Source organism: Bos indicus, chromosome 3 (genome assembly GCF_029378745.1).
Source record: "Bos indicus isolate NIAB-ARS_2022 breed Sahiwal x Tharparkar chromosome 3, NIAB-ARS_B.indTharparkar_mat_pri_1.0, whole genome shotgun sequence".
In the NCBI taxonomy this organism is placed as follows: Eukaryota; Metazoa; Chordata; class Mammalia; order Artiodactyla; family Bovidae; genus Bos; species Bos indicus.
The window spans coordinates 46,842,388-46,866,751 of record NC_091762.1 but is presented as its reverse complement, the minus strand read 5'-3'; the positions used below and the strand labels follow the sequence as shown (position 1 = coordinate 46,866,751).

The window sequence follows — 24,364 nt, the reverse complement described above, 5'->3', positions numbered from 1 at the left end:
GAGACATCAACAGTGGTTTCTTGATTCAGGGTTCTCTTGGGTATCCTCCTCAAAATATACTTATAAGCAGTCACCTACTCATGTGATACCTTGAAAGCAATAGAGGAGAAAACGAAATAAATGGTGAAGAAGTATAACATGATGCTATCAGACTATTTTCACAGAAACCAAAAACTGATTAAAAGAAGCAAACAAATTTGTGGTCATTTAAAACCTAAAGACACATTTAATAACATTTCTTAATTTCTTTAAATTTCTATCTCTTCCCTCCTATGGAGGAAATCTACCCAGTATAACATTAAACTGCTAATACTGTGGTCTAGGCAGAACATGGTTCTCTGAGCCAATGCAGGCGAGTTTCAGGGAACCTAACAACATTATTGATTTTAGGCAAGCTTATTAGAATCAGTGTTACATGCCGTCTTCCTCTACCAGATTGTATTTGGACTTCATTATGAAATCTCATTACATTAAAAGGAGGCTGCAATGAGTTCAGTAAATAAAAAATTGTCAAAGATGGATTTGTTAAAGTTAGTACATCTATGAAACCTGCTTTGGGTATCAATCTGTCAAGAAACGGGATCATGTACTTCATTCTTTCGTGCATCCCCCTTGCCCTTTTCTTTTCTGGATTGAGAATATTCACCAAATCTAGTAGCATACAGAAAATCTTTGCCTGTTTTCCTGTGGGCAACTTTGTACAACATACAACTGGGTGAGACACCACTTCACATAATGGCTACAGGCAGCTTGAGGGGTGAATACTGGTTTGTTCCTCTTTCCATACAGCTTAGTAACACAATAAACTCGTGAATCCCAAGCAAGAGCTATGACAATGGAGTTAAGTCCACAGCCCTCAGGCCCCACCTATTAGTGCAGGAATATGAAGGACTAGTAGAGATTTGAAGTCACTCCCATTTCTGCTTCAGTAGTACATGGGAAATCATCTGGATGAGGTGGCTTAAATGAATGAATGAAATTGATGGAAATGAACTGATAGTGGAAATTATTTTTCCAAAACAAAGAGTTATAATACATGCTTTTCTCTTAGACTCAGTCCAGTGGCTATTTAATCAGTACCAACACACACAGTCTTGTAAATACTGGAAAGAATGATGAAAACTGTCTAGCCAGAAATCTGAGTACCCTCTCCTTCAAAATTGCGGGCACAAACTTAACACCAAACTATGAGTGTGTCTTCAGAAGCATTTCAGAAGCATTTCTGAAAGCCACATTTGAGGATCAGGTAAGGGTGGAGAAGTGTGGCTTCAGAAGCATTTCAGAAGCATTTCTGAAAGCCACATTTGAGGATCAGGTAAGAGTGGAGAAGTGCAAAGCGTTACTGGAGGCACACAGCCGCAAAGCCCCGCTGGCTTCACAGAAGGCTCCCCAGCTTCAGTTTGTACTGCCCTGTCCCAGAATGCTTCTTCCTCACCCGTCCAGTTGACATTTGGGATCTCGGCAGATCTGGGCATTGATCTGACCTGTTGGATTAATACTGTCACAGGGACAAAGACCTCAGCACCAAGATGCCGAGTAGCACACTACAGTTTAGGGAGAACTCCCAGGACTCTAGTCTCCAAGTAAAACGTGACAGTTGAAGTGACTGGCTGATTTCTCCCTCCTCTGACACGATTTTCCGATCCACCATACCTTACATAGATTAATAGTGGGGTCACACATTTACTCAAGCCATACACAACCGCGCTGGGAAAATGTAGTGTCTTTATACTCTGTGATTGATCTGAGTCTTCTTTATGAGTCCCCTCTCTCTTGGATGCTTTGAGTTGCCAATTAACAAGATATCAGTCTCCTCTGCTTTAAACAGTCTCATTTCAGCCTCTAGTTCATCTGTCTGGCCTCTTCCCAGGACTGTTGCTCCTGCACTATGGGGACTTGGCTTGGTCCCAAAGTCTAGTAATGTCCTAGAGATCTGGAGCCTGTCAAAATGGGCAAGCACTAGTAGCAGGGTTTCTAAGTTCCCCTGTAACTAAGTTTTTAATTATCATCCCCTCTTGGGCTGTGGCCCCAGGATGGGTGGGACAGGGGAGGAGGATTATACGGATGTGGAAGTACACACGTCTCTTCTTGTGTTTTGCTTCTTCCTACCAGTTTTCAGAGTTGGCAAGATTAGGCTTTTATTTTACTTTCTTTTTCTCTGATCTGAACTTCTTATTAATACATCCCACATTTCTCTTGCAGAGCTCATTCCCACTAGTCCTTGAAGTTTAAAGAGAGAATTCAACTCACCAATAAAGGATTACAACTCAGAAGGCATTTTGAAAGCTTTGTACTCATTGCCTACTGCTATATTTATAGAGGTAAAACTTGAGTGGAATTATAAAATATTGTCACTTTCTCCTTCCCATATAAGCTTTCCTCACAATGTCCATTTCAGAGACTGACTTGAGATGTCAATTGCCTTAGCTCCCATGTTGTTTAGTAGCTAGATATCTGGACATTAGAATCTCCTAAAATTCTTTAAAACAGAGGGCTGTTTATTTTTAGTAACCACAGTATACTTGGAAAAGTTTGCATGATACTTGTAACATAAATGATGAAGGGTTTCGTATCAGTCTGGTTGTTATCAGTCTGTATGCTTATGTACAAAACTCTCTTGCTACGATTTTCTTAGAGCACTTCAGAGCAAAGAAGTCTCTCACTTCTAGTTTGTAGAGTTGTATATACAGAGGCATTAGGTTATGAAATTAGTTTTTGAAGCTTCTGCAATCGGAGAAATGAGCTCATCGTACTCAACACCAGTCAACCTCCCCTGCGCTACATTATACAGTTCTGGATACAAACAGTACATCTCTCGGAGAGCAACTGGGATTTAATTATTCAATGTATTTATTCAACAAATATTTATTGCACTCTTCAGGCCATCTTTTTTTTTTTTCTTAGTGCTGGGTACAAAATGGAGAATTGTTAAATAAGGTAGATAAAGTCTCTATCCTAAGGAAGCTTGTATTCTGGAAAGTAAAATAAGAAAAAGGAAACAGATGTGGATGAAAAATGTCACCTGCAATTTATCAGTCAAAAAAGATGGGGCCATCAAGTCATCAGCCACTGCAGCCACCCCCAACTGTGCTCCCTGAGGGGATTCAGGATGGAGAAAAGCAGGATACTGGTCCTAGACAGCTAAGGTGAATATCAAAGGAGTGATTTTAATGACTGCAGACTCTTGCATCTTCCCATACATCAGATCAGATCAGATCAGTCATTCAGTCATGTCCGACTCTTTGCGACCCCATGAACTGCAGCACACCAGGCCTCCCTGTCCATCACCAACTCCCAGAGTTCACTCAGACTCATGTCCATCGAGTCAGTGATGCCATACAGCTATCTCATCCTCTGTCGTCCCCTTCTCCTCCTGCCCCCAATCCCTCCCAGCATCAGAGTCTTTTCCAATGAGTCAACTCTTCGCATGAGGTGGCCAAAGTACTGGAGTTTCAGCTTTAGCATCATTCCTTCCAAAGAAATCCCAGGGCTGATCTCCTTCAGAATGGACTGGTTGGATCTCCTTGCAGTCCAAGGGACTCTCAAGAGTCTTCTCCAACACCACAGTTCAAAAGCATCAATTCTTCGGCACTCAGCCTTCTTCACAGTCCAACTCTCACATCCATACACGACCACAGGAAAAACCATAGCCTTGACTAGACGAACCTTTGTTGGCAAAGTAATGTCTCTGCTTTTGATATGCTATCTAGGTTGGTCATAACTTTCCTTCCAAGGAGTAAGTGTCTTTTAATTTCATGGCTGCAGTCACCATCTGCAGTGATTTTGGAGCCCAGAAAAATAAAGTCTGACAGTGTTTCCACTGTTTCCCCATCTATTTGCCATGAAGTGATGGGACCCGATGCCATGATCTTCTTTTTTTGAATGTTGAGCTTTAAGCCAACTTTTTCACTCTCCTCTTTCACTTTCATCAAGAGGCTTTTTAGTTCCTCTTCACTTACTGCCATAAGGGTGGTGTCATCTGCATATCTGAGGTGATTGATATTTCTCCCGGCAATCTTGATTCCAGCTTGTGTTTCTTCCAGTCCAGCATTTCTCATGATGTACTCTGCATATAAGTTAAATAAACAGGGTGACAACATACAGCCTTGACGTACTCCTTTTCCTATCTGGAACCAGTCTGTTGTTCCATGTCCAGTTCTAACTGTTGCTTCTTGACCTGCATAAAAACTTCTCAAGAGGCAGATCAGGTGGTCTGGTATTCCCATCTCTTTCAGAATTTTCCACAGTTTATTGTGATCCACACAGTCAAAGGCTTTGGCATGTCAATAAAGCAGAAATAGATGTTTTTCTGGAACTCTATCGCTTTTTTCATGATCCAGGGGATGTTGGCAATTTGATCTGGTTCCTCTGCCTTTTCTAAAACCAGCTTGAATTCAGGAAGTTCACGGTTCACATATTGCTGAAGCCTGGCTTGGAGAATTTTAAGCATTACTTTACTAGCGTGTGAGATAGGAAGTGAGAAAAGCTCTAAATCCATTAACCTGCAATGTCTGGTTTTCTTTAATTGACAGTGCTATTTTAATGCTCCGACTACCTGATTATTTGTTGTAAAAACTCCTTACACATCCTGGCCCCTCCTTTACCTCTTCAGAGCTGTCCCTCAGAGCTGTCTGAGAGGCTGCCTTCTGGGCTTAAGCCCATTTCTCTGATTGCAGAAGCTTCAAAAGTTACTTTCATAACCTAATGCCTCTGTATATACAACTCTATACTTCCTCAGCTAAGTACCCTGAAAAAACAAAAATAATTCTCAACTTTTAGGTTGTGCTTTTTTTTTAGTTGATATGGGTATATGAAGAGTATTTAGGGACCTTCAAGAATTTATCCATAAGAAGAAGAGAAACCTCCGGGAAAGGAAAGTGAGATTTGATAACTATGCATAGTAGAGGGACTGAGTTTTAGAAGAGAGAGGAGCTCATATTCCTACTTGGTGTTGCTGTGTAGAGCATGACTGGGACCAAAGGGGAGGATCAGAGAGGCAGATCTTACTCAATAGAAGGAAGAACTTTCTAGCAATTAGAGTTTTACTTCACCTGTCTTTGTAGAACCTTACTATACTGCTGGAAGGAATATGAATTGTTTAGTTGTTTTGGAAAACAGTTCGGCAGTTACTCAAATGACTAAACATACATTTATCATATGACCCAACAATTCCACTTAGGTATATACACAAGAGAAATGAAAATATATATGCATACAAGAAGTCGTATATGAATATTTACAGTAACATTATTCATAATAGAGAAAAGAGGGAAACAATCCAAATGTCCATCAGCTGACGATCAGATAGTCAATGGAATATTATTGGCCATAAAAAGGATGAAGTACAGATACATGTTACAACATGAACAAACCTTGAAAAGATTATGCTAAGTGAAATGAGCCAATCACAAAAAAACACATATTGTATGATTCTGTTCATATGAAAGTACAGGATAGGAAAATCTATAGAGGAAACAATACATTAGTGATGGTCTAGAGCTGGTGAAGAGGTTAGGGGTCTAGGGGAATGAAAGTTAAAGGGTATGCAGTTTCTTTCTAAGGTGATGAAAGGGCTCTAAAATTGATGGCAATGACATCTGCACATATCTGTGAATATGCTAAAATTGTATACTTTAAATGATTAAATTGTAATTGAACATGAATTATAGTTCAATAAAGTTGTTAAAAAAAGAAGTAATATTTGAATCTGTGCTTTCAACTTTTCCAACCAGATTATGGGACACACCAAATTATGGCTTTGGTTCAAGGGAAAAGAGAGGGTCCATTTCAAACTCCTTTTGAGCCTTTTAATTCCCTTTTAGCATGTATGGAAATCAGACATTCTTTGATGATTGGGGAAACTGGGTTTTCTGAAAGATAGCGCCTGCCTTTTTTTTTTTTTTTTTTTTCTTTAGTGTTTTCTGTGTCCTTTGTCCTAGGTTCTCACTCCTAAACATGCAGCAGTAAGATGCAGAAGAAGGAAAGATCTGAGAGAAATTCACCAATCAGTTGCTACTCTTCATCTCTCAATGAACTTTTTTCAAAAAGGACAAATTTTAAAAGAAACATACAATAAAAGAAGGGTATCACTCATCAATATATTCTTGAAATTTATAATAAGGAAAAATATTTAAAATTTCAAAAAAATTTTAGCATGTTTTTAAAATTTTTTAATCTGTTTTTTAATTGGAAGATAATTGCTTTACAATGTTGTGTTGGTTTCTGCGATACAATAATGCTAACCCTAAAAATTTCAAAATTTTATTAAAATTTGTTATGAAAGAAAATGAAAATGTTAGCCACTCAGTCATGTCCAACTCTTTGCAACCCCATGGCCTGTAGTGCGCCAGCCTCCTCTGTCCATGGTATTCTCCAGGCAAGAATACTGGAGTGGGTTGCCATACCCTCCTCCAGGGGATCTTCCTGACCCAGGAACTGAACCCATGTCTCCTCCATTGCAGGTGAATTCTTTACCATCTGAGCCACCAGGTCATTTGTTATGTGACATAATAAAAATTTTACTTATTGGTACTTACTGAGTACCTGTTGTGCCCTAGTCCCATTTATATACCTTAATCATAATTCTCTTTTGAATTAAAGAAACAGTTTAGAGAGATTGTAATTTGCTTCAAATCACTATTTTTGGTTCAGTGGCAGAGCCAGGTTTAAATCTGTGTCTTTCACATACCAGTATGTTGTTACAAGTTGCCCCTGAAGAAAGTAGACCAAAGCTGCAGCTTGAACATCCTTACTGCTAAGATGTACAAAACAACCTAAGAGGTAAGAAAGAAGCCTGGTTACATAGAAGGTCCCTCCATAAAGTTATCAAAAGTGAAACCACATCCTAAGTGAGTGCTGCCAATTATTTCTTAAAAGGTCAGTACCATTGCTTAGTCCTGAAAATTCAAAATTTCTTATTCCATGATTACTGGATTCAAATAGCAGCACTTTCTCTCTCTTGTCTTTTTCTCTTGCTTTCACCCTATACAAATTGCTAGTTGTTGAGCTGCCAACAAACCAGAGCTCCCCTGGTGCTTCTCACACATCTCCAGAAGCGATGTCAGACTCATGTTCATATTCTCCTTGGCTGATGAAATATTTAAACCGTGCTGATAGCCTCAGATGGCATTTTAGATGCTGAATACACCACCCTGTGGGTCTCTTTCCAGAGGAACAGTAGGCTGCAGTGCCCTGCCTCCATCTCTCTCCCATGTTTATGCTAAAAATGACACTTTCTCCTAATGCTTTTTAATCAAAAGCAGCTCATCACCAACACTAAAAAAAAAAAAAAAAAAAAACAAACAGTCATTGCTAGTAGGCTTGACTGGCCAAGTGCACACAATTAGTAAGACCTTTTGGAGGAAGAATGTACAGAAAATGCTCCATTCGTTGACTTTCAATTAAAATGATAACAGCAACAGATCAAGTGATAGGAAACCTGTTGCCTTTCTGTCAACCCTGAGGCTGCTGCCTGGTGGGAGAGCGAGGCTATCTTTGCAAGCACAGGTGAGCGGGTCATGCCAGGTGCAGTTCTGACACCCAAGCTAATTGAGGAAGATATTTTCATTTTGACCTGATCCCATAGAAAACAGACAAACAAACGCAAAACACTTGTCAAAGAGCTGTGCTGACACAGGTAAGGTTAATAGGTGTGAGGGACTAGACTTTCCTTAATATTAATCAAAAATAATTTGAGCCTTAACACAATGCCCTTGCTCCTTAATTTTGATGGTAAAAATCAGACCATTTCCCCTCAATGCCATTAATGGGGTCAGTCTCTGAGTTTGAGCCGGTTGCCATGCCGTCAGTCCTGCGGAATCCTAAAAACCATCATCATTTGTTTCTAAACAGATCAAGAGCTATTTACCATCTCAGTGTTTTGTGTACAGCTGGGTGTCTGGCAAATGTCCAATATCCATTAACATTTAAAAATTAGTCCCATAATGCATCTTTTCTAGGGCTTGAGAAGTATACACAGTGACACATGTTGAGAACCAATTACACTTGCACTACCATTAGTCTGGCTGCATTCAACTTCCCAGTAAATGCAGGCTAATTTAGTTTCCAGAATGGTGTGTCTAAATTCATACAATGACCTTAGAGAAGGCTGAGTATCTAAAGATTTAAAGTGGAACAAACTGCTTAGCAAGAATATTACTTTTCATAGTGAAACATGAGAACACATTATGTGATGATCCGCTGAATTTCTGCATGTTCCCTTTTAATCCCTTTTTTCTAAAACTTGCAGTTAGGATGAGTCAGGAGGGCATGGACAGATTTCAGCAACCATTTTTATTCCCTTGGTCTGTAAAGCTCCCATCACTTTGTATGTTAGCAAATAATTTGCAATGTGTCTATTTTTTTTTCACGTTTGTGGTTATAACTGAGTTACCTGATTCCATTTGTTTAACAAATGAACAAATTCTGTCTTCGGAGTACAGCACTTCAAACTCTATTTGGGAATCACATTATCATGTTGCCCAAGATAAGCAAAGCAAACTATAATGGGTGGTTTGGTAAAATGCTGAAAATAGAGGTGTTCAGAAAGAAATGGGCTTTCAGGGTGACACTAATGGTGAAGACTCTGCCTGCCAATGCAGGAGACATGGGTTCCATCTCGGGGTGGGGACGATCCCCTGGAGAAGGAAATGGCAACCCACTGCAGTATTCGTGCCTGGAGATCCCATCGACAGAGGAGTCTGGCACGCTACAGTCTGTACAGTCTCAAAGAGTTGGGCAGAACTGAGCATCTGAGCACGCACACACATAGAAATACTTTCTGGAAAATGTTCTTCAAATTTGCACTGTCTAGAAAAATTCCTCTAATCATATCCAAGGTGAAAGAGGGATTGAGTCTTTCTGGGGAGCAGCCCCCCTTCTTCCCAGCTGTCCTTTCAGTTTTCAGTAATCAGGACGGAAACTGACGGGCTTTCCTGGCTGATGATTCTGGAGCACGTAGTGTACCAAGCTTATCTTAGCTCACTTAGTCTATGTCATGCTGTTTAATAAAGCTAAATTGCTCACATAAACAGAATACTGTGCCATGGGCTTTTAGGATTCAGAGGTAGTTTAAAAATATAATTTTTCACTAACATTCAACAGAACAATTTAGCAATAGCTTACAGAAAATTGCAGGAAAGCAGTAATTTTCCAAATGTGCACAAACTGATTCAGTGATTTACCAATTAGAGACTTTGGGGGTGGTTGGGGATGTGCACTGAGCTAAAAAAGTTGTCCTCTCCTAAGGAAGATTTCCCATGACTCAGGCCACACTTGGGAACCTTACTGCATTTTTCTCAAGCATCCTGAAATATTTCATGATAAAGCTCCTTTTGGAGGTTATAATTGTTAGGTTAAAATTGCATTGATTTAAATCAGAGTTGACTCTAGGAGATGTTGGGCTTCCCTGGTGACTCAGATTGTGAAGAAACTGCCTACCGTTCAGGAGACCCAGGTTTGATCCCTGGGTCAGGAAGATCCCCGGGAGAAAGGAATGGTAACCCACTCCAGTATTCTTGCCTGGAAAATCCCACGGACAGAGGAGCCTGGCAGGCTATAGTCTATGGGTTCGTAAAGAGTTGGACGCAACTGAGCATAAAGCTAGGAAATGTCAGGGCTTCTGTAATTTAAGAGTAATTTTTAGTGCATTTAGAGACGTTTATTAGCATCTCCTCTTATTTTGAGAAGACTATATATTTATAATATTTTGGGTTGAAATGCTTCTAAACATCACAGGAAACACAACTGCCTCACTAGGGCTGTTGATCTGTGTTCTTACTGAATTGGGAGTTTGGGGTTTACACTCTTTTTTATCATTTGGGGAGTACAAATCATAGTTACTGCTGACAATTTGTAGGAGAGGAAGATAGACACAGTAGATTAAAATGATAAAGGAAAAATGTGCCAATGGGGGAAAACATCCAAACCTATGCTTTTTCAGAGCTATCTGTATTGTATATTTCCAGGTCATTTTGTGTGTGTGTGTGTAGGAATTAACCCAATTGGCATAGAAGAACTTGATTTATTGGGTGAGTAGAGGTTCAGTTAGGCTGAGAATATTTCATTTCAGTAACTTGAAAGGTAAAGATTTTTACCTATAATAGTAAATGTGTGTCCTGCTTCAATAACTAGTTCAAAACAGGCTTGAGAAAAGGGTGTGTTAATCTTTGTGTAAAATGCATGCAGGGTTGTGATCTCATCACACATACAAAAATTCCTTTACAATTGCAAAAGTGAACAAGAAATGTATTTCCTCCAACTTATTTAGTTTCCTATGAAGAAGTTGATCTGCAGAGGTCAATTATCCTTCAGGGATATCCTGGAAGAAATGAACAATTAGCTTGATTTTCTGTTGAAGTTGGAGCTTGAGACTCAGTATGTGATCTATTAAAAAAAGGAGATAATTCCTCTTAAACCATGTCTTAATATACAATGGAGTCTTACACTGCAGGTAAGAAATTAGCAAAATAATCCAATCCACCACCATGCTGCCAAGACAGAGCATCTCGATATGCAACAATCATGGCTTCAAAACATTAAAAGAAAAGTCTCTCATGGGGAGCAGTGAAGGATAACAGAATTCACTCCTCTTATGAAGTGTGAAACCTTATGAAAGGGAAATGCCATTTGATTTTTTTTTTTAACGAAAGAGAATTGCTCAAATCTGATTAAAGGGAGTAGCAGCAAACATTGTAATTTGGGGTAATCAGGAGAGTGTACAGTTTTACGGAGAGATGAAAGCCTAGAGCAAGACTTTCATAAGCTTCAGACTATCTGGGAGGCTGACTATTACCTGTCTCTGCTCTAAAAAAAAGCTGTTTTTGCCCCAAGAAACAGAATTTAAAGTGGGGACTAAATTGAGCTAAAAGCATCCTACACAGAGCTTTTCAGAAAAGCACTGAATTTTCCTACATGATGAATCTATAAAAAAATTATTTCCTCTCTGGAAACATCTTTCTCTTTTTTGAGTTAACATGGGAGTTGTAGATACAACATTCTCCCTCTGTCTCTCTCTTTCTCTTAATTTTAGGATCTTAGTTTCAGCTGGCTCTATTACCTTGGAAGCCAGGACTATGCTTTAAGCTAAATAATATTGGATGTCTCAGAAGACCAGAACCTTCATGTCACTGACAGCATTTCCCCTGAGGATGCATTCATTTGCTTTGTCTTGGTCCTAGGAGTCTGGCTTTTAAACACACACACACACACACACACACACACACACACACATACTTGGGAGAGAGATGAGAATATCCAGAGTGTTTAAAGATGAAGAAGTCAGAAATATATTATGGATTGGGAACTTGCTGGAGTTGTGTCATTTCAAATGTAATCCCAAGAAAATAATTTTATAGACAGTTGCTGGTTTTCTTTACAAGAGGAAGAACAGTTTTATCAAAAACCACTGCGTGGGTGGTAAAAATAAGTTTCTGCATGGAGAGGGGGGAGAGCTCTCTTGAATGGCTGCTACTTATGATACCAAAGATAATTTGTAATAATACATAAAGAGAGCACCCTGAATCCATTTAACCAATTTCAATGAGATTTAAACCCTTTTCATGCATTTTCATTGACTTCTACAGCATTCTGGTGAGGCAGAGTGGGCAGATATTATTTCTGCCTCCGCAGTTGAGAGATGGCTGTGATGAAGACTAGAGCTGAGGGTGTGTGGAACAGTGTCTGCTGATACAAGATTAGGTGCTTCTTGTTGAATCTCTTTTCAAGTTATTTTTCTTTTCTGATAGATTTCCTTTTCAATATTTTTCTCTGCTCAGTTGCACACTGCTTCAAGTCTTGCCAGGAGGAAGTGGAGAGGAAAGGGTCCCAAGACTTTGAATTAATCTGAAGGACATATTCTTTAATCCTCCTTTTCCTTTCTCAACTTGTCTAAACTTCTGCTGACAGCCTCAGGGTGACCTAGTAAGCTTGAGCCTGGCATCAGATGTGGCCAGAAGATAGTTTATGAGGAAAGGTGTGGTCCTTTCACTCAGTCTGGACTTGCATCTCCAAAAGCAAAGCCCAGCCTACTGGCTGCTTAACAGGTCCTGAAGGATTGAATAGAAGTGGCAATTATAGCTTCTGGTGTTAAGACATAACTAGATTTAATCCCTGGCCTGACACTTATGGTCTGAGTCTTCCTCATCTGTAAAATGGCCATAATATTGATAACCACTTCATAGGATTATTTATCTAGTATTGGTAAGGATTAGTGAGACAATGTGAGAAACATGTCTATTATGCTGTCACTGCAGACCCATGCTGAACCAAACAACTCGTGTCTCTGTGATGCATAGTAGCTGTGGACTCAGACTTGAGCTTAGTCTTTTTTGTAGTATGCTTTCTTGGTCAAAGCAAGAAAGAAAACATCCTCTGTCGTCCCCTTCTCCTCTTGCCCCCAATCCCTCCCAGCATCAGAGTCTTTTCCAATGAGTCAACTCTTCGCATGAGGTGGCCAAAGTACTGGAGTTTCAGCTTTAGCATCATTCCCTCCAAAGAAATCCCAGGGCTGATCTCCTTCAGAATGGAATGGTTGGATCTCCTTGCAGTCCAAGGGACTCGCAAGAGTCTTCTCCAACACCACAGTTCAAAAGCGTCAATTCTTCGGCGCTCAGCCTTCTTCACAGTCCAACTCTCACATCCATACATGACCAGAGGAAAAACCATAGCCTTGACTAGACGAATCTTTGTTGGCAAAGTAATGTCTCTGCTTTTAAATGTTGTACATCTGAAACGTATAATACTATTTGTCAATTATCTCAATTTAAAAAGTAAATGGAAAATAAAGATGTCTGAGAATCCTTTAACTAATCTTTGTTCTATTGAATAGTAAATTTTCTCCTGAGAAGGCCTTACATCTCATAAAACTGTCTCTGAAGGTGCAAAATATATGTGGTGGCAGTTTTCAAAAGCATTTCTGTGCTTTGCAACCAGAATCAAACATCAGAGAACGTTAGGTCCAGCAGCACCTTGGAGAGCACCAAACTCGCTGCTCAGGCCATTTCAGATGAAGAAACCGAAACATATAAAGGTCGCACTGCTCTTCAGTTGCTAAGTAGGTTAAGAGCCTTGGACTCCTAACTCTTAGTAACGTGCCTTTTCTTTCTCATAGGATAAAATATGATTTTACCAAATATTTCTGGATACAAGTCTAAAGGCAAAGACTATTTGTTCATGAAACAATTGATCCATGCAGGCAATCTACTTATTCAGTCAATTCATTCCTTGGCAGGGGAGGGAAGGGCATGTCACTGATGGAGAAGGGACTCGTAAAACGGCTGTTTGGCTAATTGTTTGGTGAAATAATTCTCACTTCGAGCCAGTGGTCATTTCAATATCTTTGAGCTCAGAAAAAAAGCGCTCCAGTGATGTCCCTTCCATGCTGTTCTGGATGAATAGAAGGCAGTGGTTATGGCCACGGGGCAGTCAATGGGACAGGAAGAGATGTTTGTCATGCCTTGGGATTTACAAGATGCATAACTGTGGCTAGTGGTCAGCTCTTTCTTATTCCACAGGATGATCCAAGGTGAAACATCACAGTTTTTTTTTTTCTTTTCTTTTCTTTCCACAATGATTTATTTCCTCTACTTTTTTTTCCCTTCAGTGGTGCATTTATACAAGGCCTAACAAAATGTGGACACCAAACTCAAGTGCACAGTTCAATAGTTCAAAAGCATCTCTGGGAATTAAGGGAATGTTTGAGCAACCACCAGAATGACAGGTGAAGTCAATACAAGACAGCTTCAATGTTTTTCTTTTCAATTTGCTCTTAGAATGATGCAGTTTTGCCTAGTGAGGAATTGGTGAAGCTTCTTCTCTAATAGTAAGTTTTAAAACACCCAAAAGCATTTACTACTCCATCTCTACATTCTTTTTCTCTGGTAGAAACATTTTGTTCTCATAGGTCTCTAAAAGTTAGAGAGTATTTCAACATCTGTTCCATACATATTAGTTGTTCCCAAAAGAGCTTTGTGGAATCACCTTCACTAATTCAGAGCCAGCACTGAGCTCTGTTACATCTCCTTCTGTACCCTATATCAGGATGCCTAACTACTTGTGTAATCTGACGACCGTGATCTTATAAATGATGGCTCATAAACATTACTACCTGAACTTTACCAGCTCAGAGCCCCTAGTTGCTCGTTTGAGAATCCCAGCCCATCTCCCACTTGATTCACTAATCATGTGTGTAAGCTCACCCTGGGATACATTCACTTAGGATTCAGTCTCTCAAGTTCTTTGCAAGGTGTTTCACCAGTGTTGCAGTGCTGTTAGACAGAAGACTTTTTGGCACAGTCTTGGAATGGCCCTAAGAGCCTTTTGGGAGACTGAGCTGTACCATCGTGGGGAGTATCGTGGGGCTGGAAGCCCGTGAGAGGGGCTAAGAAAAGCCTTCTCCCCCTCTCTGTGCTGTACTTTGTCATCTGGATTCCAGGGTAGAATAACTTGGGTCCAGAACCTTATAACATCTGTGACTTTAGCTCCATACATCCTAACTTCTTCCTTTTGGTCCAAGAACTGCTGCCTTTCAATCTGGTGGTGGGGAAGAAACACGTTGAGGGAACAGAAGAATACCATGCTACCCTCTCCATCTTTCCTTCCACCCATCTATACCCCCACAGCAACACTCCTAACCCACACAGTGCTTCCTTCAGCTGAGAGGCCAGCCTCTGAAAATTCACTCATGGAAATGGACATTCACATGTGTGGTGGGGTAGGATGGAGAGGAAGTTGAATAGGAATGTTCTCATCCTGAAATCCTTGACCAGTGTAGGAATTCAGGGAGGAAGTACTGGAGCCAGTCAGGTGGTGAGGCCCTTCCTCTCACACTGTGAGGGAGTCTGGCTCCTTCTGGCCAACCATTGTTTCCTCTGTTGTGTGGCTGTCAGAAGTAGATCCTCTTCTCTGTGTAGCAGATGGAGTGTCTGCCTCAGAAGGTTTCCAGGAGAATAGAGTATGCTGGTGACTATTATCAGCAGTTCTTCACTGAAGAGCGCACATGCTTGCTCTGAAACCATACAGTAAAGGGATGAAGGTGGGGAGATTGCAGCTTCTCACCATGTGCAGGAGAAAGGCCTCTCAACCTTGGCCTTGAGTTCCAAGCAGATGCTTTCTTGCTCACTAATTCTCCCTGTTCTCTCCTCTCACCCCTTTAAAGCCTCTTCTCATGGTGGTGCTTTTAGTCACACCATTCCTGTTCCCTTCCTACTTCGACAAATACTCCCAGAAATTCTATAGCCTCACCAGAATGATGAAGCCATTGTATGCCTCCTTTCTCAGAAAATTCCACAGTGTGGACCTCGGGTCTCCATTAGGTACCATGGCTTTCTTCCTTTTTTTCTTCTTTCAGCTGGTCCTCCAGATGTGCTCTCACCTAGAGCCTGCTGGAGCTGTGGAAGTCCTGCTCCCCTTCTACCTCTTCCCAGGACACTGTCTCTGGAAGACTGTGTGTTTAACCTTTGGCACGGGTTTTCATTTCTCATTGTTAACAGACCATTGACTTTGCATCTTGAGAATGATCCTGGCCTTGTATGTTCCCCGTCATTACTTTCCTTACATTCATTGGCATTGTGTTGCATGCATGCTCATGCCTCTTCGAAAATTAAGTCATGGAAATGGGTGTACAAGTTGACCTTTGAACAATATGGCAGTCAGGGGCACTGACCCTCCTGCTCCATTAAAAATGCATGCATTACTTGTAGTCTGCCCTCCACAATTGTGGTTCCACATCTGGGGATTCAACCAACCTCAGATGATATACTATTATAGTATTTACTATTGGGGAAAAAAATGGCTAAGTGGAACTGTGCAGTTCAACCTGAATTGTTAAGGATCAACTGGCCATGTGTGTATTGGGACAAGACAACTCCCCAGATAGCTCCTTGACCACAGAGTTGGGGTGTGGAGGTGGGAAGACTTGCAGGCAGTTTTCTACCTGCACCAGCACAGACTGTGTTGCTGGGGGTGGGGGCCATGCCCTGTACACACTCAGTATGTTTTCACACACAAGTCCTTTAGTCTTTGTCTTAGGTTGGGTCCCCAAGAAACAGACCCTGAGACCAAGATTTAAGTGTAGGAAGACTTTTACATGTGAACTTTCAACTTGCAAACTTTCAAAGATGCATATGTGGGTGCCAGCCCTCGTATGCAGCTGTTGTACTGTGTGACTGTACTTTTCAAGGTATTGTACTATGAGATTAAAAATGTTTTCTTTATTTTTTGTGCTAAACGCTGGGCTGGAAAAAGCACAAGCTGGAATCAAGATTGCTGGAAGAAAAATCAATAACCTCAGATATGCAGATGATACCACCCTATGGCAGAAAGTGAAGGGGAACTAAAAAGCTTCTTGATGAAAGTGAAAGAGGAGAGTAAAAAAGTTGGCTTAAAACTCAACATTCAGATCACTAAGATCATGGCATCTGGTCCCATAACTTCATGGGAAATAGATGGAGAAACAGTGGAAAAAGTGTCAGACTTTATTTTTCTGGGCTCCAAAATCACTGCAGATGGTGGCTGCAGCCAAGAAATTAAAAGACACTTACTCCTTGGAAGGAAAGTTATGACCAACCTAGATAGCATATCAAAAAGCAGAGACATTACTTTGCAAACAAAGGTCTGTCTAGTCAAGGCTATGGTTTTTCCTGTGGTCATGTATGGATGTGAGAGTTGGACTGTGAAGAAAGCTGAGCACCGAAGAATTGATGCTTTTGAACTATGGTGTTGGAGAAGACTCTTGAGAGTCCCTTGGACTGCAAGGAGATCCAACCAGTCCATTCTGAAGGAGATCAGCCCTGGGATTTCTTTGGAAGGAATGATGCTAAAGCTGAAACTCCAGTACTTTGGCCACCTCATGCGAAGAGTTGACTCATTGGAAAAGACTCTGATGCTGGGAGGGATTGGAGGCAGGAGGAGAAGGGGATGACAGAGGATGAGATGGCTGGATGGCATCACTGACTCGATGGATGTGAGTCTGAGTGAACTCCAGGAGTTGGTGATGGACAGGGAGGCCTGGCGTGCTGCGATTCATGGGGTGGCAAAGAGTCAGACACGACTGAGTGACTGAACTGAACTAAACTGAATATGTATTATTTGTGTGAAAAACCTATTGTGGTATAGTACTATATAACCAATTGTGTTGGGTACCTAGGCTGACTGTGTTTGACTTAGGAACAAGTTGGACTTATGAACTTGCTCTTGTAACAGAACTCATTTGAATGTATGGGACTTAATGTATATCAGTTTGTAGGGGAGATGATCTCAGGAAATGCCAGTAGTGTAATGCAGATATGAGCCAGGAAAGAGAAGGGAGGGAGCTAGTGTGTGTGCAGTGGACTTCTGGGTTGCCAAGCACTGGGAGACTGTAAGGAACTTACCTCAGCAATGTCCCACCTAAGGGTGGGATTCCCCTCTATTACTAAAGAATGGGCCTTCCCAGGTGGCTCAGTGGGTAAAGAATTTGCCTGCGATGCAGGAGACGCAGGAGACACAGGTTTGATCCCTGGGTCAGGAAGATCTTTTAGAGTAGGAAATGGCAACCCACTCCAATATTCTTGCCTGGAGAATCCCATGACCAGAGAAGCCTGGCAGGCTACAGTTCATTGGGTCACAAAGAGTCAGACACGACTGAAGTAACTGAGCATACACACACGCCTTACTAAAGAATGCTACTCTGAAAGGGAGTAGCAGGCCCTGCCCTCTGTTAGAAACCAGAGAAAGCCCTCGTGCAGAGTCATAGGTGCTTGCAGTCAGCAGCCCATAATAGCTTGCACTGGGACAGTCAGAGCCAAAGGGAATGGGCAGGCCACTCACTGCCCCGTCCACTACTGCTCTATTCAAAGATATCAGGAGAAACATTTTTATACTTCACTGCTCTGTGACCCAGAAATGGAGACCCCTCCTTCCCTTTGGTCAGAACCTGCTCCATGCTGGTGTGTGTGTGTTTTTTTTAAATGAAAGTCCTCCCTACCCCCACTCCACAGAGAAGGATTTAACAAAGGAGGGCTGGCTGGGATACTGGGCCATTTACAATCATCAGCCTTTGTTTTGATAGCTCCTGAGAAAGTGGCTAGTACCTGTTTAATGAAAGTAAGTATTTGTTAAATGGAATAATAAATATAAAAATTGGAATTTGAATCAAGGACACCTGATCTCAAGAATTATGCTCTTTTCCTATAATTCCATCAGTAAATAAACTGCCTGCAATGCAGGAGACCTGGGTTTGATCCCTGGGTTAGGAATATGCCCTGGAGAAGTAAGTGGCAACCCACTCCAGCATTCTTGCCTGGAGAATTCCATGGACAGAGGAGCCTGGTGGGCTACAGTCCATGGGGTTGCAAAGAGTTGGACATGACTGAGCAACTAATAGTTCCACTTTCTTTTCCTCATTAGGGAGACTGGAAACAGTAGTTGCCACCAGAATGGTTCTCCTCACTGGGAATTCTCCACCCTGACTGATAATGGCTTTTGAGTATCTAGAACTTGGATCTGTAAATTGGCCTGCCAACCTAGCCCGAATGCTAAACCTTACTTTGTTAAAGGCCATTCAAATCAACTGAAACGTCAACATTCTTAAAAACAGATCTATTAATAATTCAAAAGCTTTAGTAACAGTACAAGCATTTTCTTACACTATATTAGAAAATTTGACGATGTCTGCCATATTTATAATTGTACTGGCTTTATTTTTCAGAAATAGTATGATTGCTAAGTACTGACACGTCTGGTTTGATGACAGTTTTCCAAAGCCCAAAGCTCTTATTTCAGTAAAGGAAATTTGTCTAGGAAAAATGTGAATTCATCACAAGAAAAAAGAAGCTAATTTTAGTATGGGCTTAGTGGTGATTAGGTGTTTTTGTTTTTTCTATTTCTTTATAATTTGTTATGGGCAATAACTTTCTAATCAGGATTCATTCTATTCCACTGATACAAAACAAATACTAAAGTTTCAATAGCATGAATTTTCACACACATTATGTACACATGCATGTGAATTCACACACAATGTATTCATTCATTCATTCATCCATTGAACAAATACTTACTTGCTGATCCATAAATGAGTCACTAAATGTATAAACTCATTTGAAGGCCTACAATGAGGTAACTGGTTTGCTAAAAAGGAGAGCACAGACCTCTTGTTAGGAAAGACCTTAATTCAAATTCTATTAGCTGCCTAATACTGAATAAGTGAGTTCTACTCTCCAAGTTTCAGTTTCTGAATCTGTGAGATCATGATAAATAATACTTATTTCGTGATTGATGAGGGTTAAATTAGATAAGACATGTGAGTAAATTAATACTTAATTCTATGGATGACTCTATGAGTCATTGCCATTACTTTGCACATTTTTGAAGAGGAGGCAATCAAGCTGCTCCCAGATAGGATTCTCCCAAGTTGCGCAGAATGACATCTCGGTAGCTAACACAGTAGGCCACATTCTGATTTATATACCTGATGTCTTGCTCTAAAGTTTTCAGGCTTATATAGAAGTAATAGGAAGCTTCCCCTTATTTCAAGTGACACTACAATTGTTCTTATCAGGTAAGAGACATAGAATCTCTCTCTCTCTCTCTTTTTTTAAAATCAATTAGATACTCATTAAGGTCAGCAAACTTCTATTGATTGGTAAAGAAGTATGTGGCTAGTTAAAGCGGCAGTAACAAGTTAACTGCCAAGCAGAGGACACCCAGCAACTCTCCAGAAAGTTATTTTCATATATTTCCATTGAGTGTTATTAAACTCCCAGCATCACAGCCTAGGAATGCTGTTTAAATATTTGAGTGGGAATTGATTATGTGTTTTGACTTAGTTGTGCTTTTGCAGGAGTATCAATGATCACATAGATTGTTTGTTCACTTGATGAACTTCTTGCATGAGTGGTGTTGACACTCAGACTATTCCTTCAAGAATGTGTTTGGTGTCACCAGCATCCTTCTGTAATATAGTAGGGTAAATATTTTCCTTTGTATGTGTGGGAACAACTTTCTAAAATCACAGAGGAAGGCAGTGGGAATGTATGATTTTCATATACAAATATTTATTTTATAGACAACTTTTCAGGAGCATTTAGTTCATAAAGCTAAGTAGATCTATATATTGATTAGACTGGCTGGTTCCCACGGCAGGAGAACTTAATTCATATCCTATAAATTCACTATTCTCCTTAGAGTTTCAGGTTCTTCACTGGCAGCATTTCTTCCAGGGTTATAAGGCCTCTGCCACCTATGTGGGTATGGGTTAAAAAAGAAAAGAAACAATAAAGGAAGAACTAAGAATGTACAAAGTGTTTTGAAGATGGAATTACAAAGCATAAATATGTTTACCTTTGATATATTTTATATAAGAAACCTAGGAAAAATAATCTTTGTATTTTTCTTCATATTTTTACCTACTTTTGACAAAGGGAGAAGGATAAGGCAATAATGAGATTGGGTTTGTAACCTGGCCCACCTGAACGCTCCTCTACCCCTCAGTTTGGCTAGAAGAATGTTCCCTACCCATCCTGAGTCTTAGGCTCAGCCCCTAAAGAATGAATACAATTATAAATGCCATGTAGAGTTGTGAAGATTAAAGAAAATGTATACAAGGTACTCAGAAGACAGTAAGTAATGAATAATTGTCAACTATTTTTATTTCTTGAAAATGTTATTATAGCTCCTGAGAAGACAAAACATCTAGTAGTTAGACTACAGTATTAGAAGTGGGCAAGGCACAAAATTCTGTTTGTAGCTCTACTATTGACTTGTTGCATGTTTGACAGGAGTAATGTACTTTTTCATTTGTGCCATTTAATTTTAAGTTATCTGGAAAATACAATGCTGGCATTTGGTGATAATAACAGTGCCATGAAACTTTTTCAGGAAGGAATCTGGAAATAATGGGGGAGGGAACAGGTCACACAGAACCTTAGGGATCATTGTGAAGATGGTGGCTTTGACTTTGCCACATCAGGATTTTAAGTAGAGGATTTACTTGAATTAGTTTGGGAGTGTTCTGTTTTGTTTTGTTTTATTGGAGTATGCCGCTGCCGCTGCTAAGTCGCTTCAGTCGTGTCCGACTCTGTGAGACCCCATAGACGGCAGCCCACCAGGCTCTCCTGTCCCTGGGATTCTCCAGGCAAGAATACTGGAGCGGGTTGTTATTTCCTTCTCCAATGCATGCATGCATGCTAAGTCACTTCAGTTGTGTCTGACTCTGTGAGACCCCATGGACAGCTGCCCACCAAGGCTCCTCTGTCCACAGGATTCTCCAGGCAAGAACACTGGAGTGGGTTGCCATTTCCCTCTCTGTATTGGAGAATAGTTGCTTTATAATGTTGTGTTAGTTTCTGCTGTACAGCAAAGTGAATCAGCTATATGTATACAAATATCCCCTCTTTGGATTTCCTTCCCATTTAGGTCACCACAGAGCACTGAGTGGAGTTCCCAGTGCTATACAGTCAGTTCTCATTAGTTATCTATTTTATACATAATGTGCTGTGTGCTCAGTTGTGCCCATCTCTTTGCAGTCCCATGGACTGTAGCCCGCCAGGCCCTTCTGTCAATTCCAGGCAAGAATATTAGAGTGGGTTGCCATTTCCTTCTCCAGGGGATCATCCCAACCCAGGGATCGAATCTATGTCTCTTATGTTTCCTGTACTGGTAGGCGGATTCTTTACCACTAGCACCACCTGGGAACATAGGAGTGTATATATGTCAATCCCAGTCTCCCAATTGAATTAAGTTTTGAATTGACTCTTGGGATTGGTCTGTTGACAGAAGCCTGTGGGGATGGGGTTTGGGGAGAAAGATAAGGCAGGAGGTAGAAATCTTCTTCAAGTGGACATTACAGTAATCCAGATGAGAGTCAATGGTGCTTAGATCAGGATGGTTGCAGAGGAACTCTTGAGAAGTAATTAAATTCTTTATGTATATTCAAAGTAGGGACAATATCATTATAGATGAGTTGGATGTAGGGTGCAAGAGAAAGAGTTAAGAATCACTTGAAAAGTTTGACCCGAGTAAGTGGAAGCATAAAGTGTTATCAACTGGGAGGGAGAGAACTGAAGTGGAGCAACTTTCGGGTGGCAGATCAGGAGTCCAGCTTGTGACATGCTGAATTTTAAAATGTGTATTGACTTCTAGACAGAGATACTGACTAGAGAGTCAGAGGTATGTATCTAGGGTCAGAGATATGAATCTAGAGGTCAGACTGGAGATATAAATTTGGAAATCATTTGCATGGAGGTGGTATTTAAAGACATAGACTGGATGAAATCATAAAGCCAATTAATGTGATGGAGTAAAGGGGACCAGGTGTCAGGTCTTTGGACAGTTTACTTCATTAAAGGATGTCTTCCAAAAATTAAAGGCAGAGCAATCTTATTCAAAAGAGCTCAAATCTACATCTGATCACTTTTGTGCCTTCAAACTGTGAAAAGTGTAAGTCTTCTTGCACTTGCTGAGTTTCTGGTGAAAGAAAAGTTATAGTACACAGCAGGTGAAATTTGATCTTTTGGAATGTCTCTTAACTGCCATGGACTTGTATCTTGAGTGTATAAAGAATGGTCAAAATCCAATAATAAGAATATCAAGCTTTGATTAAAATATAGGCAAAATATTTGAACTAACACTTTACCAGAGAAGATATAAAAATGGTGAATAAGCACACGAAAAGATACAGAGTATAATTAGCCTTTATAAAAATGAAAATTAGAATCACAATATGAGATATCATAGCACACTAACTAAAATCACTAAAGAGCAAATACAAAAGAAGCAAATAAAAAACATGGTACCAAATGCTAAGGAGGATACAGAACAACTAAGACTGATGGTTAGGAATATAAAATGATAAAAAGCCACTTTGGAAAACAAAGTTATATGCACTCAACATAGATTTAGCACGCATATTTACCCCAGAGAAAAAAAACTTGTAAACAAAAACCTGTACACGAATGGCTTTATTCATAACTGTCCCAAACTGGAAACAATCCAAATGTCCTTTAACTGGTGAATGGATAAACTGTGGTATGTTCTTACTATGGAGTTAGTTCAGTTCAGTTGCTCAGTCATGTCCGACTCTTTGCAACCTTATGGACTATAGCACGCCAAGCCTTCCTGTCCATCACCAACTCCTGGACTCTACTCAAACTCATGTCCATTGAGTCAGTGATGCCATCCAACCATCTCATCCTCTGTCATCCTCTTTTCCTCCTGCCCTCAATCTTTGCCAGCATCAGGCTCATTTCCAATGAGTCAGCTCTTCGCACCAGGTGGCCAAAGTATTGGAGCTTCAGATTCAGCATCAGTCCTTCCAAAGAATATTGAGGGCTGATTTCCTTTAGGATTGACTGGTTTGATCACCTTGCAGTCCAAGAGACTCTCAAGAGTCTTCTCCAATACCACAGTTCAAAAGCATCAATTTTTCGGCACTCAGCTTTCTTTATAGTCCAACTCTCACATCCATACATGACCAATGGAAAAACCATAGCTTTCACTAGATGGACCTTTGTTGGTAAAGTAAAGTCTTTGTTTTTCAATACGCTATCTAGGTTAGTCATAACTTTTCTTCCAGGGATCAAGTGTCTTTTAATTTCATGGCTGCAGTCACCATCTGCAGTGATTTTGTACAATGGAGTACTACTTAGCAATAAAAAAGAACAAGCTATGGATATACAGAGCAACATGGATGAATTTCAAATGCATCATGGTAAGTTTAAAGAGCCAGATTCAAAGTCCAAATACGGACTGATTCTACAAAGACGGAACAGATCAGCTGTGTGACTAACTGGAGCTGTGGAAAGGAGTTGACCACAAAGGACACAAATGTGTATTTTGGAGCTCTTTTGTGTCTGGGTTTTGGTGGTGGTTACATGACTGTACACATTTGTCAAAACTCATAGAACTGCTCACCCAAAGAGGTGGATTTCACTGTATAAATGGTTATATCTCAATCATCCCTGATTAAAAATGTAGGATTTCTTTACACTAATGAGAAACAACTAGAAAAGAAATCAGAACAAACAAATAGCCATATGGCTTCACAGTGTTGAACTCCTGGGAAACCACCTCCGAAAGTCAAGGAAAAACCAAATCCCACGCTGGAGCCTCCCCACAGGGCTGGGCAGGGGGGAGTGAGTTGATGAGGCCCTCTTTCATTCGCTGCCTCCAGAGGACTTTGAACAAAGCCAGGGATGGCCTTGCTGTGGACTGTTGGACAGCACATCGTCTCAGTGATATATGATCCAGCCTCATGTACTACAAAGTACCAGCATACAACAAGCTTGTTGTATTTTTAGATCCCAAACTCAGAAACACCATGTATGGTATTTTCACCTGGGGTGAGGCTGACCTGAAACACCACAGGCAGACTCTGGAGTAAAAGATT

The 24,364-nt window shown here is 40.5% G+C and overlaps 1 long non-coding RNA gene across 1 annotated transcript in view; it reads left to right on the top strand.

Annotated features, from left to right (window-relative positions):
* Positions 1–2,315, top strand: part of LOC109557054 (uncharacterized) — a 76,778-nt gene extending 74,463 nt beyond the window's left edge. Inside the window, exon 3 of the long non-coding RNA XR_002180471.2 lies at positions 2,203–2,315. This is a non-coding gene — a long non-coding RNA (uncharacterized lncRNA). The remainder of the gene's footprint in view (positions 1–2,202) is intronic.
* The last annotated feature ends 22,049 nt before the right edge of the window (positions 2,316–24,364 follow it).